Genomic DNA, 10460 nt, shown 5'->3' with positions numbered 1-10460 from the left:
GTCATCAGAACAGAGCAAGGGAACACTGCATGGTTCAAAATTGGGAAGGGCGTATGCCAGGGATGCATCTTATCTCCATACCTTTTCAACCTGTATACAGAACAGATTATCCGGGGGGCTGGGCTCTATGAGGAGAAATGTGGGGTCAAGATTGGTGGACGATCTATGAACAATCTGCGTTATGCTGATTACACAACCCTGCTTGCTGAAACTGAGGAGGACCTGAAGCGCTTGCTGCAGACGGTCAAGTACTGCCGCCTCCAATATGGATTGAGGCTCAATTTTCAAGAAGACAAAGATTCTTACCACTGGGCCAATTGGCAGCATCAGGATGGATAGTGAAGAGATTGGGATTGTTCACAGCTTTAGTTTGCTTGGCTCCACAGTCAACACTCTTGACACCAGTAGCCAGGAAATTAAAAGACGTATTGCCATGGGAAAGAAAGTCTGCTGTTGGGGACCTCTCCAAAGTACTGAAGAGCAATGGTATCTCTCTGGAGACTAAGGTGAGTCTGATACAGGCCATTGTCTTTGCAATCACTTGTTATGAATCAGAGAGTTGGATAATGACCAAGGAGGATAGAAGCCTTTGAGCTGTGGTGCTGGAGAAGAGTATTGAGAGTACCATGGACTGCTGGGAAAACAAACAGATTTGTCCTGGAAAGGGTTAAACCGGGTTTCTCCTTGGAGGCTAGGATTCTGAAGCTCCATCTGACATACTTTGGACATGTTGTAAGGAGAGACCGGCCATTAGAGCAGGACATCATGCTTGGGAAGGTGGAGAGACAGTGCAGGTGAGGAAGGCCCTCTATGAGGTGAATTGATTCAGTGACTGGGTTAATCAGGATGGGAGTGTCAGTGACAGTGCGATTGGCACAGGACAGAGCGGAGTTTATGAGTCGCAAGCAACTTGACAGCACATAACAACAACACCACCACCAACAACCACCACCACCACCTTTGGGTTGCCAACACAACTCTTTACCACTAGGCCATTGGTTCAAAAAGTATTAAGGGGACACAGAGTTAGAAGCATAACACCTGGTTGCTTGTTCTAGTAAGTATTAATTTATCATTTATCATAGATAAGCATTGAGGAACAGAGATGTACATGTTATGTGCTGTCGTTTCTACCCTCAGACCATTGGTATCACTTCCAATAAGAAACAGTGAGCCATCTGTAATGATGAAAAAGCAGGTCTCCTGAAGAACGTGGCATGGCTGACAGCCTGGAAATATCACTGAGGCAGGAGGTGACACCCACAGCAGCTGCACATTATGTCACTTGCTACTACCCAAAATAGGGAAGAGGAAAGCTTGGCAAAAAACTCATTGAGAAGATACAGAGATGCAGCTAGTAATAAAGGGAAAGAAACAGGCCTTTCTAGTGGTGAAATAAATTACATTCTTAGCTACAAGTAACTGCAAATTACTCTGATAAATGTGATCAAATGGTAATCTCCTGGAACTTCCAGGGGAGAGTCTTGGAATTCCTTATGACAGGCTGGAAGATCACACTTGGAAGTGAGTGGGAATGAAGGACACCCTGAGTGATCAAGAAGCAAGAGCAGAAACACGCAATCACTCAAAGCTGCTGTCACAAATATTTTGACAAATCATCTGCCTTACTTCTGTATTTTCACCATCTGCTTATATAAAGCCCTGAGAAAGAATGGTTGACTGGCCAAACACTCCTGTGAATTTAAATGGCTTTCTTTTTGCACAGAATATGCGGTCTCTAAGACTCACCTATCTTTTACTTTGACCAACCTCATAAACTCAATGATATGGAAAGCAATTACTGTCCTTACATAAAACCTAGACTTGCTAGGACTAAATATTTAAGGGAAAGGCAGAATAGGAGGGGGGAGGGAAAATTACAAAGACTGCCAAATGGAGTGAGCAAGAAAATTTGAGTTATTCTAGATTCTGGGTAAATTTTTTTCTTTCTTTCTTTCCAAAGGCAGGCAGTTAGAATATACCAGCTACCCTATCACAAAAAGGTGGACAATCTTCTCCATTGCTATTTACAGCTTCTGAAAACCCACTGAAGCGTCAGCTATGAATTCTCACTCGGTTCTGACTTGATGACACATGACAACAATAATAACTCACAAGCAAAACTACAAAGTCAATAAATTATAAAATATTCTCTTGTTAGTGATATACCTGAAAGAGAGAAAATGTCTTTTTGGTGAAAGACCAAAACTTATTCAGAAACTAAGTTTTTCAGATCCCTGGGAGGGGGGTTCAAAGTTGTAGTGTGTGGTTTGAGGTGTCTGTGTCATGAATGTAAGGTTTCCTTGCACTCTTGGGAGAGTCAGAACGGAAAGAGGAAAAGGTGGGCACACAAGTTAAGGATCATTATCTTTGGGCTTGCTGTCGGGAGGGGCCAGTCCCTGGAAAAGGATGTCATGATTGGAAAGTGGAGGACTGGTGAAGAAGAAGAAGACTCTAATGAGAGGATTCACACAGTGAAGGCAGCTTTGAGTTGAAGCACAGCCAGGATTGTGAGAATGGTGCAGATCTGGTGGGGGTTCGTTCTGTTGGACCTGGAGTTGCTGTGAGTTGATGAGTCAGAGTTGATTTGGTGGCATCTAACAATAATTTTAGGGAGGAAGATGGAAATTCCAGGCCAGTTGGACTGATCCAGAGCAAAAGATAACAATTTTTGCAAATGACACAGAGAAATCATCATGGCACTAGAGCCAAAGAGTAATGACAGTTGTTTAAAGAAAAAGTCAAAGAAATTGAGCCATAAGGTTTATTCTAAGTAGTTATTCTACTTGCCCATAAGGAGATTATTCTGATTGAAAAGAAGAAAAGAAAAAAAAAAGGACTCAAAGTAGATAGTTACAATGAATTTATAAAGAGAAAAAGGAGGAGGAAACCAGATCAACCACTGGTTTATTTTAATATGGCTGCTGCAGTCTTCTCTCGTTTACAGAGATCCATTGGTATTTGATCAGTAAATGGTATCTGCTGTGTAGGTAAAAATTTGGTTTTCTAGGTAATAAAAAAAACCCATTATAATTAAAAGTAAGCTCTCTGTTACTAAGTTTTCTCTTTGACTAAGCTGAGTACTTTGAGAGTGATTCCATGAAGTCTTACGCCTGCCACACACCCCATGCATGCAAAGTTACACTTTGGGGATGACTCCAAAGCACTGAGGTCTGATCCATGAGTGGATAGAATTGTTCAACAAGCAGCAGCTGCCCAGAGGGACTATGCACACGGATGATGAAGGATAGTGCTGATGTTCATAAAAACGTGTGCAGTCTATTCCAGCAGACACTAAGGCAGAACATTGTGGAACTTTGTTTCACACTTACCATCACTGCTGGGATGATATACAACTCCCCAGGGCACATCGACATTTTTAAGGGTTGTTATTGTCATTGTTAGGAGTCATTAAGTCAAGTGTGACTCATAATGACCCTATTAACAACAGATCTGAACCCTGTCCTATTCGCACATGTCCTATCCTATGCTATTCTCACACTTCCTGACCCACAAAAGCCCATTGCAGCAGTCATCAATCTACCTCCCCTTTGCTGACCCTCTACTCCTCTGAGCATCATGTCCCTCTCCGAGGAATAGCCGCTCTTAGCAACATGCCTGAAGTATGTGAGGGGAAGCCTCATTTTCTTTGCCTCCAAAGAGCACTTTGGCTGTACCCTCCTCAAGACATATTTGTTTCTTCTTTTGGCCTTCCATGGAATGTTCAGTGCTCTTCTCCAACACCACAGCTCAAAGACATCAATTCTTCTGACATCTTTATTCAGTGTTCAGCTCTCAGATGCATAGCAAGTAATTAAAAAGACCATGGCTTGAATCAGATGCACCTTAGTCCTCAAATTGACATCATTATTCCTCAATAATTTGAAGAGGTCACTAACTGCAGTCTTTCCCAGTGCAATACATCTCCTGATTTTCTAACTGCTGGTACCAAGGGTCTTAATTGTGGAGCCAAGCAAGATGAAGTTGTTGACCATTTTCATTTTTTTCTCCATCTATCATGATGCTGCCCATTGTTCTCTAAGAGTAAGAATCTTTGTTTCCTGAGATGCAATCCATATTGAAGGCTCTGTTCTTTGCTCTTCTGAAACAAGTGCTTCAAGTCCTCCTCACTTACAGCAAGCAAGGTTTTGCCATCCTCATAATGCAGCTTATTGATGAGTTTCCCTCTGATCCTTATTCCATATTCCTGTTCATAGAGTCCAGTTTCTCAAATAATTTTCTCAACATACAGATTGAGTAGGTATAAAATTCTGACACACTTCCTTCTTAACTTTAAACCATGTAGCCTTTCCCTTGCTCTGTTCGTACAACAGCCTCTTGGTCTGGATACAGGTTTCACATGAGTTTAATTAAGTGCTCCCATTCTTCTCAATGTTACTCCTAACTTGATATGATCCACACAATCAAATGCCTTTTCATAGATAATAAAGCATAAATAGACATTCTTCCAGTATTCTTTACTTTCATCTAGGATCCATCTGACATCAGCAATGATGTGTGCCACAGCCTCTTCTATATCTTGCTTGAATTTCTGGCAGTTCTCTATAAACAGTTGTGGCCATTTTTAAATGATCTTAAGCAATATTTTGTTTTCATGTGTTATTAATGATATTATTTGATAGTTTCTCCCTTCTGTTGGATCACCTTTCATGGGAATGGGAACAAATATGGACCTTTTCCAATCCGTTGGCCAGATAGCTGTCCTAAAAATTTCCTGGCATAGACTGGTGAGTGTATCGAGGGCTGCATCTGTTAACTGAAACAAGTCAATTGGTATCCCACTGACTCCTGGGGTGTAATTTTTAGCCATTGCCTTCAATGCAGCTTCCATTTATTCTTTTATTACCATTGGCTCCTGTTCATATGGTGGTGTTTGTTTTTGTTATGTGCCATTGAGTCACCTGTGACTCATAGCACCCCTTAGTACAACAGCCCTAAACCCCTGCTCTATCCTGTGCCAATATTATTGTCTCTGACCTATCTACCCCCATTGCCCCCGTCACTGAATCAATCCATCTCACCAAGGGTCTTCCCCTCTTGTGCTGTCCCTCCATCCTCCCAAGCATGACATCCCTCTCCAAGGACTTGTCTTTCCTTACAACATGTCCAAAGTATGTCAGAAGAAGCTTCAAAGTCCTTGCCTCCAAGGAGCAGTCTTGTCTCCCTAGGATGAACTTGTTTGTTCTCCTAGCAGTCCATAGTATATTGGATACTCTTCTCCAGGACCACAGCTCAAAGACATCAATTTTCTTTCTGTTATAGCTAGTCATTGTCTAGCTTTCTGATGTATGTGGCAAGTAATTGCAAAGACCATGGCCTGGATAAGGTGCACCTTAATATCCAGACTGACACTGTTGCTCTTCAGTACTCTGGAGAACTCCCTGACAGCTAACTTTCCCAATGCAATTCATCTTCTAATTTCCTGACTGCTGGTACCAAGAGAGTTGATTGTAGAGTCAAGCAAACTACAGCTACTAATAATCTCAATCTCTTCACCATCTATCACGATGCTGCCAATCATCCCAGTGGTGAGAATCTTTGTTTTCCCTTCATGTTGAGGCTGCAGTCCTTGACCTTCTCCAGCAAGCGCTACAGATCCTCCTCAGTTTCAGCAAGCAGGGTAGTTAGTGTCATCTGCATAATGGTATTTCCTGAAATTTTTCACTGTCAGTCAGTTCTTTTTGGTATAGTGATTCTGTGTATTTTCTCTACCTTCTTTTGATGCCTTCTGGTGATTCAATATATTGCCAATAGCATCTCTCAATATTGCAACTTGAGGTTTAAATTTGTTTTTCAGTTCTCTCAGCCTGAGAAATGCAAAGCAAGTTCTTCCCTTTCCCTGCTTCTAATTCCAACTTTGCACATTCCATTATATTATGTCCTTTGTCTTCTTGAGTTGCCCTTTGAAATCCTCTGTTCAGCTCTTTAACTTCATCATGTTTCCTCTTTGTTTAGGCTTCTCAATACTCTAGTGAAATTTTTAGAGTCTCCTCTGACAGCTATTTTGGCTTTTTCTTTCTTCTCTGTATTTGTAATGACCTTTTGCTTTCTTCATGTATAATGTCCCCAATATCCACAACTCATCTTGTCTTCGACAATTGGTGTTCAATCTTCAAACCTATTCTTAAGATGATATTGAAATTCAGATGAAATAGATTCAAGAGCATGTTTTGGTTCTTGTGGACTTATTTTGTTTCCATTCCAAAGAAGGGTGACCCAACAGAGTGTGGAAATTATAGAACAATATCATTGATTTCACATGCAAGCAAGATTCTGCTGAAGATTATCCAAAAACAACTGGAACAGCACATCAGCAGAGAACTGCCAGAAGTCCAGGCTGAGTTTAGAAGGGGTTGTTGTACTAGGGATATTGTAGCTAATGTTAGATGATGGATCTTAGCTGAAAGCTGGGAATACCAGAGGAATGTCTATCTGTGTTTCATTGACCATGAAAAGGTGTTTGATTGTGTGGATCAGAACAAATTTTGGCTGACTCTGAGAATGGGAATCCCAGAACACTTGATCGTTCTAAAGCAAAACCTATACTTGGACCAGGAGGCAGTCATCAGAACAGAGTAGGGAAACACTGCATAGTTCAAAATTTGGAAGGATGTATGTCAGGGATGTGTCTTGTCTCCATACCTTTCAACTTATATGCAGAACAGATTATCTGGGAGGCTGGGCTCTATGAGGAGAAGTGTGGGTTCAGGATTAGTGGAAGATCCATCAACAATCTGTGTTGTGCAGATGACACAACCCTGCTTACTGAGATTGAGGAGGATCTGAAGCGCTTGCAGCAGAGGGTCAAGGACTGCAGCCTTCAATATGGATTGAGGCTCAATATCAAGAAGACAAAGATTCTCATCATTGGACCAATTGGCAGCATCAGGATGGACGGTGAAGAGATTGAAATTGTTCACTGCTTTAGTTTGCTTGGCTCCACAGCCAACTGGTTTGGACCAGCAGTCAGGAAATTAAAAGATGTATTGCAATAGGAAAGTCTGCTGTTAGGGACCTCACCAAAGTACTGAAGAGCAATGTTGTCACTCTGGAGACTAAGGTGTGCCTGATACAGGCCAGGGTCTTTGCAATAAGTTGTTATGCATCAGAGAGTTGGACCATGACTAGGGAGGATAGAAGGATAATTGATGCCTTTGAGCTGTGGTGCTGGAGAAGAGTATTGAATGTACCATGGACTGCTAAGAAAACATACAGATTCATCCTTGAGAGAGTTAAAGCAGGCTGCTCCTTGGAGGCAAGGATTCTGAGGCTTCGTCTGACATACTTTGGACACGTTACAAGGAGGGACTAGTCCTTGGAGAGGGACATAATTTTTGGGAGGGTGGAGGTACTGTGAAGGAGGGGAAGGCCCTCTATGAGATGGATTGATTTAGTGCCTGGGGTAATCAGGATAAGTGTGTCAGAGGCAATGCGATTGGCACAGGCCAGAGCAGGGCTTAGGGCTGTTGTACATAGGGTCGCTATGAGTCACAAGAGACTCAACAGCACAAAACAACAGCAACAACAACAACATGGCTTCAATTTGGACTTGCACATGAGCAATTGATGCCCTGACTCATAGTCTGCCCCAGCCTATTTTACTGCTGATAGTGAATTTCTTCAATGATTTCTTCCACAGATGTAGTAAGTCTGATTCCTATACAGCCCATCATGAAAGGTCCATGTGTAAAGTTGCCATTTGTGTTTTATAAGAAAGGTATTTGCAAAAGATAAATCATTGAAAATCTAAAGTTAGATCATTTTATTTCCAGCCTCATTTCTATCACCAAGCCCAAATTTTCCAACTACTATTCCTTTCTAACTTTTGTTTTTCAGTCACCAGTTATCATTAACATTACTTGATCGCATGTTTGGTCAATTTCGGACTGCAAAATTTGGTAAAAATTTTCAATCTCTTCTACTTTGACTGTAAATACAGGAGTGCATATTTGAATAATAGTCATGTTAATGGGCACAAGAATAAGGTAAAGTTCAGATCTGTTCTTAGGGTCATTATGAGTTGTAATCAGCTTGATGGCATCTAACAACAGGAAGAACTAAGACAACAGGTCTTTCTTGTATATTTCTGAATAATATCCTATCACTCAGAACATCGAATTTCAGGATTGAACCTGAAGTTGACTTTTTGACTATGAATGTAACACCATTCTTCTCTTTTTCATTCTTAGCATAGAATACTATGTGATAATCCTATTCAAAGTGGCCAAAGCTAGTCCATCTTTTCTTACTAATGTCTAAATATCGATGTTCATATGTTCCTTTTCATTGTTTCACAGTATTCTACTTTTCCAACATTCAAGCTATGTATAGTTTATGTTACAATTACAAAATGATTTTTGCTATTAATTTTCCTTCTCTACCACTCTACTATAACTAGCCATGTTCCTCTATAATTCATAGCATTCTCAGAGGCCTGTTACTAATAAATGGATGGCAAATCCTGTTTCTTAGTCTGTCTTAATCTGAGAGCTCTACCAAACCTGAGGGTAAGAGAAGAAAAAATTTGAAAAGATTTGGAGATAAGCCACATCCCTGATTCACTACATTACTGATTTTGAACTATGTAGTATTTCCTTGCTCTGTTCTGACAACTGCTACCTGGTCCAAATATTGGTCTTTCATGAGCACAATCAGGTGTTCCAGGATTCTTCTCAAGGCTAGCCACAATTTGTGGTGCTTCACACAGTCAAATGCCTTTGTATTGTCAATGAAACACGGATGTGTCCTGTCTCCACACCTGTTCAATCTCTATGTGGAATACATCATTCAAAATGCTGGGCTTTATAAAGAGGAATGCAGCATCAGGATTGAAGGAAGACTCATCAACAGCCTGCCTAATGCGGATGACACAATCGCATAATGCAGGTGACACAACCTTGCTTGCAAAAAAATGAGGAGGGCCTGCAGCATTTTCTGCAGAAAATCAAGGACTGCAATCTCCAATATGTATTGAAGTTCAACATCTAGAAAATAGATTCTCACCACTGAACCCAATTAGCAGCACCATGATAGATAGAAACATTGGGATTGTTAACAATTATAACATGCTCAGTTCCACAATCAATACTTTTGGCACCAGTAGTCAGGCAATCAAATTATGAACTGCATTGGGAAAATTCGCCATCAGGGACCTCTCCAGGGTGCAAAATAGGAATGAAGTCAATCTAGAGACTAAGGTGTGCCTGATCCAGGCCGTGGTCTTTGCTATTACTTTCTACCCATCAGAGAACTGGACAATGACTAAGGATGACAGAAGAAGAATTGATACCTTTGCGTTGTGGTGCTGGAGAAGAGAATTGAATATTCCATGAACTTCCAAGACAAATGGGTTTGTCCTGGTGAGGGTAAAACCAAGTTGTTCCTTGGAGGCAAGGTTTTTGAAGGTTCTTCTGACATACTTTGTGCATGTTGCCAGAAGGGACCAGTTCTTGGAAAAGGACATCATGCTTAGAAGGGTAGAGAGACAGCATGAGAGAGGAAGACCCTAGAGGAGACTGATTGACACAGTAACTGAGGTATAAGGGGTAAGCATGTCAAAGACAGACTGGCTTAGGATAGGGCAGGGTTCAGAGCTACAGTGCATCAGGTCAATATGAGTTGTAGGCAACTTGATGCCACATAATGACAGCAACAACAACAAGAAGAGAAGAAAGGCGGGTGTGAGGGCATCCTGAAATTAGAGTTAAATTGTAGGAATTGCTAAGATTTTTTTCTTTTACCAAGCAAAAATGGGATCTCAAGAGCTAATCTCAGTGATTCGGATTGTTAGTGGTACTGCAACAGAAATACCACAAGTAGGTGACTTTAGCAAAAGGAAACTGGAGGGTCACTTGTGAGTTGGTTCCAACTCAAGGGCAATATATTTGAATTTAACTATTTATCTGTGTAGAAATTCTCAAAGAATGTTTCTTTCATTGTGTAAGTTTATATTTGATTTTTAAAATTTTTTATTTTATATTGGTTTTTATACAGTACACTTGATTTTTTAATACAAGTATTATCATATAGTTATTTGTCCTTTTTGTGATTGATTTATTTTACTAAGTATGTACTCCAACTTCATCCATGTTTCACAGATTCATAGTTTTTAATGACTATATAGTATTTAATTTTGTATATGTAGTATAACAACAGTAACATACTATGACAGGTTTGGAAGCAGGAGTGGCATCCACTTCTTAAATAACATGGTTCCAGAAACTCTATGAACTTTGACAAATGTCGATGGTTGTAGAGGGGCTTCAGGCCTTTCGTTCTTGGGGTTGCTATGAGTCATGCTCTACTCGAAGGCAATCAACAACAAGAATGTTTATTTATCCATTCATCCTTTAACAAACACTTTTGCAATTTCCATCTTTTGGATAATGTAGCAATGACTGTTCATATCACTACTCATATTTGTCTAGAATAAATACCTG

Source organism: Elephantulus edwardii, unplaced genomic scaffold, assembly GCF_000299155.1.
Source record: "Elephantulus edwardii isolate Elephantulus edwardi_28Jun2011 unplaced genomic scaffold, EleEdw1.0 scaffold00009, whole genome shotgun sequence".
NCBI lineage: Eukaryota > Metazoa > Chordata > Mammalia > Macroscelidea > Macroscelididae > Elephantulus > Elephantulus edwardii.
Note: the sequence above shows the minus strand (reverse complement) of the source record.